An 8,998-nucleotide genomic window follows, 5' to 3' on the forward strand; every position below is an offset into this window, starting at 1 on the left:
TGAGTAGTGGTACAAACTACTCTACTTTTGGTATCACACGCTGCTTTATGATTACCTTTAAAACCTGCATGATACTCTAAATCAGGTTACGTAGCCCACTGTGAGGAGGATGGTTGCAACACTGAACACTTGTCTTAATTAATAAAATTTTTACAAAACATTAAACAAATAATGTATCTAAGCATACACTAAACAGTTTAGGAAGAAAAGTACAGTCCTAGAACACCAGCATGAAACCAAAACTACTCGAGCTGCATTGTTGTGTTAGCGGGCTAATGGTAGCGCTCTTTAGGTTGCTTGTAGCTTCACATTGCATGTAAAGTCACACGAAATGACCATGATCTAAAAATGCTGACATGACATTCAATATGTGTACATTATGTTATTCTTCTCTTCTCTCGTCCTTCACTTACACAGCTTTCATACGTAAGGGAAAGAGCCTTAGATATTCTGGATTTCTGCTATTTATGAGTAAAATGTTGCACATTCAGCCTTTAGGATAGCAATACTGTATCCATTCGCTTCTGCATATACTTCACTTGAAAATTCACAATTAAGTCATGTCATCAAAGCTCCATCATACACTCGACAGGCCAGTTAATGTATCAAAGCTTCCATGTTGAGGAAATGTTGAATACATAATGCAGATCACAGCATGGAAAACGTGGGCCAATGTCCTGGGCCTTGGTGAATGGGTTCTTGCCTTAAGATTTGTATATACAGTATATAGATGTATATACACTGAATTCCAATGCAAGTTTTTGTCCAGGGCTTTATGGTCTTAATAGTCCATCCATGGTTGAAAATCACATTTATTGAGCTAAATAAGTGAGGGGAAAAAGGAACAGATAATGTAAAATGTTGATGATGTTAATAACCGTAAATTTATTTCATCTTCCTGACGAGATGCATTAAACTTTAATGTAAGTATCTGCTTGTTAGATTCACTCAGACCTCCACTGAATGTTATTCTGTTTCCCTAGAGGATCTTCTTAACAGATCAAATTTGCTCACATAAATTTGAACAAACCCACCCATATGCACTCACATTGACCTTAGACACCTTTGAAGATAGCACAGTATTTTTTCCCCCCAAGTGTAATCTATTGCTTTTCTACAGCTTTGTTGCTCCCAGAGTCCCGCACTTCTCGAAGTACCCCTGCAGCTATAAACGAGAAAGCCACAGCTGTTGAAAGGAGTGCAGGTATTAGTTTTCATCCGACTAGAGAGCCGATGACACTTATGAAGACCTATGTCATTTAATATACATCACCAGCTTTATCGAGGAAAATTATAGCAGAAAGCGCGAGCCAGTGCCTCAGGCAGCTCAAGGCTGAACTAACCAGGAGGCGGGAGGAGAAATCAGCCTTGTCATTCAAGGCCAAATCTACAACTGCATGAAAAGTAGAAAGATGTGTTTCTGGTATAAGCAAAAGTAGAAATGTATAAATAAAGAAGATATTCACCCTAGTCACAACTCTTAAAACATTCCATAATACATCTTTAAAGAAAGACATGGGTTTTTTTTCTATCGGCACCAAAACATCACATGAAAGGATTCTCTCTCCTTTTTGTAAGGATACATCTAAAACTGATCATCCGAAGGCACTTACAATCCTTTGGAAATGTGTCTGAGTTATAAATTACATCTTAGGTCTCATTACATATCAACTACAATCAGAGTGAAACTCCAATCAGAAAAATAAGACAAAAAAAAGCTTTAGATGATTTCTAACGGCCATATTATCAGATCAAATGTTGATCTCCATAGACTGTATAAAACATAAACGTAGTAAGTGACGTAGTATCTCCCATTAGTTTCTAAAGCGGCGTTATTTAGCCAACCGACAGTGTTCATCATATCGGAAATCCTATTTCCACCTAACTTTCCATCAATTCAGAAACGGGCAACAAGGCAATCAGCAACAAGTCACCTGTCAGTTAAACCCTAATATCCAAATGTAAGATAATACCCAAATATCTGCATGGCTCTCAGCCTCAGTATAATACATAACACATATAAACAGAGGTGTTGTTAAAAAGATAGATCACGTGTTGGATCATGGAACTAATAATGGAAAACAACATAACCACTTCAACTTGAATTTGGATTAAAATGGATTCCTTATTAATTAAAGACACTATTATAAAATTTGGACCCTTAATTTCATAGTAGGATTGGGATTGGGCTTCCTGATTGGACTTTAAATATTCGAGTGTGCCATATCTGCAATCATAATAATATTAAGTAGTTGAGAGATTTCTTATTTGTCCTCTCTTGCCGCAGACAAATTAAATAACATCTCCACTTTGTAATCAGTAACAAAAAGGGAAAAAAAAGTCTTCTAAGAGTCCTTTCATTAATCAATTTAGAAGTGACAAGCAATTACTTCTCACGGTTAGAGTGCACACCATCAATCCAGACTGTCCAATTAGCCTATGATCAGTTTGTAAAACCACATTTAACTCGACCTCTTCTGTGTGATTGTTGTGAAGCTTCTCACAGAAACTTTTCATCAAGAAACTTTGAAACTGGCCAAATAGAGCAGCCAGAAGGGTTTAGAGTTCACCTTACATCTCATTATTCAATAACACGTTTGGCTGCAGAGGCGCTGGCTGAGAGGAGAATAACAAACCCCTGCATGAGTGTCAGATGAGCAAAATATGTATCTAACTCAGTGACATGACAGTGACCCTATGGTGGGTCAGAAAGAATTTAAATGCTGAAAAATTAATGAAAGCATAAATCTGCCTGAAGCATAACTCCTGCTTTGGTTTTGATTTGAGAAATAAGTTCACATTTTGTTCTTAAAATAGTCTGTGATGGACTGCAGTGATGGTATAAATGGCGGTACGTGCAGGTTACGTGTAGGTCTTTGTGTGAGAGAGGGGGGAGTGTGCTATGTAGATGTGTGCTAAGGGAAACAAAGAAGAACCACTCGTGACAGAAACTAAAGATTGTAAAACGTGTCTAATCTTAACAGTTTCTACCATGTAGAAACTACATTCAACATCCTCTCAGAGGCGCTGCTTGACAACAAGCAAGGTTGGTGACTGCTTGGGGCCTGAGACTAGTGGGGGGTCACAAGCTAGACTGAGACTTAGACTTCCTTTGTTGTCATTCAAATTTGAACTTTACAGTACAGATAAGAATGACATTTTGTTGCATTAGCTTGTTATAATGCAGAAAAAAAAGCAGCATCAAGTTTTTACAGTACATATGGAATGTTGTATTTACAAAATAAGGTGCAGATATAAATAGATATAAAACAAGAGCTATGCGTGAAATTACCGTACAGATAAACATATTGCATGTTTATTGTCTTTTTAGTCCAGAGAGGTGATCCAGTTGGGTTGGAGGGGGAAATGAGGGGATCATTTTGTTGTGTTCACGAGTCTAATGGCCTGAGGGAAGAAGCTGTGACAGAACCTGGAGGTTCTGCTACGGAGGCTGCGGCACCTCTTTCCAGAGTCCAGCAGTGAAACTCAAACTAAAACAGTGGTCCTGTGAAAATTATGCAATGAGGGAAACTCCCTAAATGGGACCCCATCCAACAGTACTTACTCTCCTTGGCCTGCTACGCTTTGCATGCACTATTGCTGTAAAAACCCAAAGTTTGTCAATGAACGTCAACATAGAAAAAATAAGATAAATGATCTGTCTTTATAAAGACACAGGAAAAAAGAGAAGAGTAAGCGTTGGGACGCTGGCAGATATAATGGAGATGAATGTTGGTTGGAGGGCCCCCCACATGATTCTTGCTTCGGGACCCAAGGCACTCTAGAATCGCCACTGCATCCCCTCTTAGCTGGCACTAATACAATTCTGTAGCTTTGGCAGCAATCTCAGAACCTGCCATTGAAAGTCTGACTGTGAAATCACCTCTGGAAAAGACATTTTGTTGTAGCTAGCTGTTGAGGATGCAGGACTTCTGGCCATATACTCTATACTATACGTACATTGCTTTAAAGTCCAACAAGCAACATAAAGTCCACATGAAATGGAAAATACATTTTCCAGGTTTTAATCCAGAGTTCCTGTGGTACAGTTCATTTATCTGCCATTTCAATTAAGCAATTTCCTTTTGTTTTTACATCAAAATTACTATTTTCTCTTCCTGTACTTGTTTAAAATGTAATGTCCCTGCAAAATCATCATGTTACATAGTAATTGTAAAAAAGGAATTACAGTAAAACATGTATATGTGCCTTTTTCTGTCAAATTGTGGTTGGCTATATGAGGAGACAGGCTTTCTTCTTCCTGGCCTGCTTCTATCTCAATCAGCTATCTGATGGTGGAGACTTACTCAGTTTGAACCGTGAGATTTTGCCACAAAATCCTCCAAAGTCTTGGCTGGAAAACAGTTTCTTTCTCTCCATGATGTCCAACTGATCAATGCGACCCTCCAAGTAAGTGATAAGTCAGTTTAAAATCCATCCAGATCTTCAGCTTTCACTCTCTGCAGTCTCCAGCAGGGATATTTCGGTACAGTTTAAGGCATTGCCATCTCTAGAAAACAAAGATATGATGGTAGTGTTTAAATGCCTCACATTCCTCTCATATTTCTGATAACTAAATGTTAACTTTATGTCCAAACAAGTTTTTTTTTTTTAAATAAATCTCTCCCCATTGAAAATCACCGGTATAATGTCAATGAGAATAATCCAGATATCTTAAGAGCAGTGATCAGTATAAATGAGAGTCACACCACTAATTGTAAAATGTGATGAGTTCATAGCTTTAATGTACAGAAGAAACATTGGTAGTGAAATGGCTGACAGTTAGATTTTTGCTCGGAAATTAACGAGGCACTGAAACCAGAAGTATCATCGAAACAAAAACTGAAATTAAATTTTTCCTTCCTGGCAGAACAAATTTTGGTTAGTAACCACTTAGCTTTAAAAACAGCTTAAACCTGATTTACTGCCATTACACCAATGCTGCAACTGGTCAGGAGTGTTATGTGATTTGTTTCAGATTGCTCTCACTGTGCTTTGCTAGCCTGGTTTTAGCTAAAAAAAACAAAAACTGTTGACATTTGTGTTGACATGCAGCCAGCCACAATCTCAGCTCCTGTTGCAGAGCTGCTCAGTTGATGGAATATAAATAAGAAAAACAATTATAACCAGTCTTACTGGAGTTGCTCATTATAGATGATATATTGTAAAACGAGTGGTTACATCCACAGTGATGGAAAATAGGCTAGCACTCGCTTTTTTGGTCTGTCACCTTTACATTCACACACCTGCCACATAACCTGCCACATAGCCCAACGGCCCATCACAACTGTTCCATCTATCAAAAATTCACACTTCATTGTCTTAGTAACGGGAGAAATCTATGAACATCAAACAACCAACCTTCCGGTTGAGAGACAACCGACTCTACCTCTGAACCACAGCTGCTTGGTTTCCCATTCCAATTTCAAATGGTTTCAATTTCCAATAGGGATACACATGGCACATACCCCAAAAAACACACCCAACCTCATTTTCTGGAAGAACACTTGAAAACAATTTGGACCATAAAGTCATGTCAATATTTCATTGAAACTTAGACATTAAAAAACCCACAAATAAAAAGCTAAGCATTCTATTTAAGACATTTTAAGTCATCTGTCTGTAGATAAGTCAAGCCTGCAGCCTTGTTTGCATTAGCAGCACCTACCACAGCCTGAACACCGCCTGGAAAGCCGACCTTCTATCTCCAAACTGCTCAGATCATGGGTTTTTGAAAAAATGTGATGAGTTTGAATAAGCAGCTCTTCTCCCCTGTGGCAGGTCAGTCTGGCCTTGCAAGGTTTCACAATTTAGCAGGCTTGGCTTGAAATCCTGTTAGTGTAACGTAGGGCCTCCAGCTCCTTATCTGTCTTAATCAGAGGCTGTGAAAACAGACAGCAACAAGCAAGTGTAAGATCCGCTCTCTCTGATCATTACATCAGCCTCTCAGCCTGCTAAATATTCATCAAATTTCTTCATAACCATGCATGAATAAAGCCAAAAAACACTGCAGCTGGATTTGGGATAACAGCACATTGAGTTAACCTTTCAGACACTGCTGCCCATAGTTGCTGAATCTTTAAATAACCTTTTAATTTTCCATCAACAGCAAACCAATAAAAACATATAAGCCAGAGTATAGATGAAAAACATTTAAACACACGTCCATAGAATTCCACAAAAGGATGAATAGTGGTCTATTTAAAAAAATGTGAATCATCAAATAATTGTGATTTGTATAGTGCCAATTTATAACAAATGTTATCTCAAGAGACTTTCCAAAAAGCAGGTAAAAGACTCATTGCTACAGTATTTTAGAAGGACACCGTTTTAATCTCTCATAAGTAAAAAAAAGAAAAAAAGCATTTTCAGAGGCAGAAATCTGAGTTATAAATCCGTCCAGCCATCTACTGAAACTGCCCCTGACTATCGGAAGTAACTAATTATGAGACCATTGTCAGTCAGTTTGAGTACTTTTGACATCTTTCTCTTCTGTTTCCATACTTGTATATTCTCTCTTTTTTTTGTTTTGTTTTGCCGCCTTACTTCTTTGTTAGACGTTGTCTGGTCCCTCCTAAATGTCAGGGAAATCAGTTGTTATCTTGTTAGCGAGATGTTCCTAATGATCTATCTTTAGTCACTGTGTTATGATCCTGCCTGGTGATTCTTCAACAGTGACACCGCCTCCTATGACTCACTGAGCAGCAGACACCAGAGATTATTAATGTTTTTACAGAAATAGTTACACGGAAATAACGGCAGAAGCAGTAACCCATGGTTACAGTGATGACGTCACCTGGTGTCATTGATCTCTTTTACACTTTCTCATGTTCCTAATTAATCCAAGGCGACAACCCGTTGTGTCAGGATGTATCGTCGCTTAAGTCGTTTTCATTTATAAAACAGCCAAACACACATTTTCAATTCATTTTCTGCCACCCAGCCCTGGAAATATAAGTCAATATTTTTTCTCCAGAGGGAGATGTGCCCGACTGGCGCCGTGGCTCATTTGAGAAACGTTACATCATCAGAACAGTTCAGCCCTTGAACTCTCTTTGGTAATCTTTGATGATAAGCAAAGGGAGAAAAGAAATAGAAAGTTTGCAGAGGAGAGAAGCGTGGCCATAATGAACCGGCTTCCTGCAGGGTAATAAAGGTCTGCGTCTAATGCCAAGGGCAGCCAGGCAAGCACGAAGACCATTACAGCTGAGCGGGTGGGCTTATAGCTCTGTCTGGGAGGCCAAAAACAGCTCTGACAGAGAGAGCCCTTCCACCCCCTCGTGCTTTTGACTGCAGACACTATTATATTGTGAGGTTGAAGCCAATACTTCCTCCTGGTGCCAAAGGTGAAGACATGTAAGAATTGTGTTTTTGTTGTTTTGAGTTTTTTTGTTTTTTTTTCAGCAAAAAAGAACAGACGGTGAGTGAACTCTTTGGGAAATGTCTTTAGGACAGCAGGACAGAGGGACGAGAGAGAGAGAGAGAGAGAGTGAGGCAGACAGACGGTGTGTTTGTGCTCGAAGCTCTTTGCAATGTTGAATAAAAGCAGTGAAAATGCCAAAGTGACTATTTTACCTAAAAGTAGCTGGTCTCTTGATACTCTCAACCTACAATCTGAATGCATGAGTTTTCCTCGCTCCGTAATGAGAAAATAAATCTTTGCAGCCAGACATCTTATAAGAGGTTGAAACACAAATTTCGATAAGATAACCCCAATTTCTGAATGCTTGAACATTTGTTGTCGCCGTTGGAAGGAAAAGAGACTCACTGAAAAGTCATGCTGAGATCTTCCAGCACATAGCAAAATCATTTGCACAAAATGAGATGCAGCAAGTTATTTGAAATGGCACTGAGGCTTGAAGAGGAAAATTACAGATGGTGATTTGTTAAAAAGTTCCATTAACTCTGCATTTAATTTGCCTGGACTTTGACGGCATACATTTACTGTGCTGTATAGCTTACACTATTTGAAAAGTCAGTGCAAAGAGGGTAGCCTGCTTGCTAAAACTTCACTTCTACGTATGGAGAGCTCCAAACTTAAGTCCACCGAACATCATAAACTGCTCTCTTGGGGCTTTAAGTTGCACATCTTATATAACCTACCAGGTCTCTTCAATTTGCGTGCAAATAAGACGACATTACACTTTCAAATTAGTTCCTATGCATACGCCAAATTGCAATTTTGAGTGCATATGATACGCCTTGCAACACATCCCGACCGGTTAAGGTTAGTAAAAGGGAGAGGGAGAGGTTAGAATAGTTGTCTTGGCCCCTCCCAGACCCCTGTCCAAAGCCTAACCAGCAGACTGACTTGCAACACATCCCAACTGGTTAAGGAATGGATTCTGGGATGGGTAACCCCTTAACTCCTGACGAAAGTTATGTACATTCTTGTACTGTCACACTACTTCTCTGGTGAAGTCATGACGTTGAAAGGTAAAGCGCGCGCTTCCGCTCGCTATAGAAGTTAGTGGCAGGGATTGGTGTATCAAATGCACGCAAAATTGCAATTTGGCATATGCATGCAGGTATGTAATTTGAAAGTGTAATGTTGTGTTATTTGTATGGAGACTATGAGACCAGGTTGTATATAACAGGGAGAATTCCTGCATGCAGGGTGGTCACACAGCTACTCTTCCTGACTTTTCACAATAAGACTTAGACTTAATCTTAGCCCTTCTCTCCAAACAATGATTCAAACAGGAAATCTAATAATAACACGCCATTATTTTCTTATATATTTTGGTACTTTGGACATCTTCACGACATCTGCACAGACCTGCAGACTGGTTTCTTTTAAAGCCCTCTGACTATTGTTCTGTGCTTCTCTTCACGTACCATACAAAAGCTTTATATTCAAGTAAAGTTAATCTAAGTATTACAGAACTATGCACAATCAGACACTTACAGTATATATGTCTTCAGATACAATGCATAGCATGATATATACAGAAAAGATATGAGCCTTGAACAAGAATATGAAATAAGAAATGCTTTG

Source organism: Symphodus melops (assembly GCF_947650265.1).
Source record: "Symphodus melops genome assembly, chromosome: 3".
Classification (NCBI taxonomy): domain Eukaryota; kingdom Metazoa; phylum Chordata; class Actinopteri; order Labriformes; family Labridae; genus Symphodus; species Symphodus melops.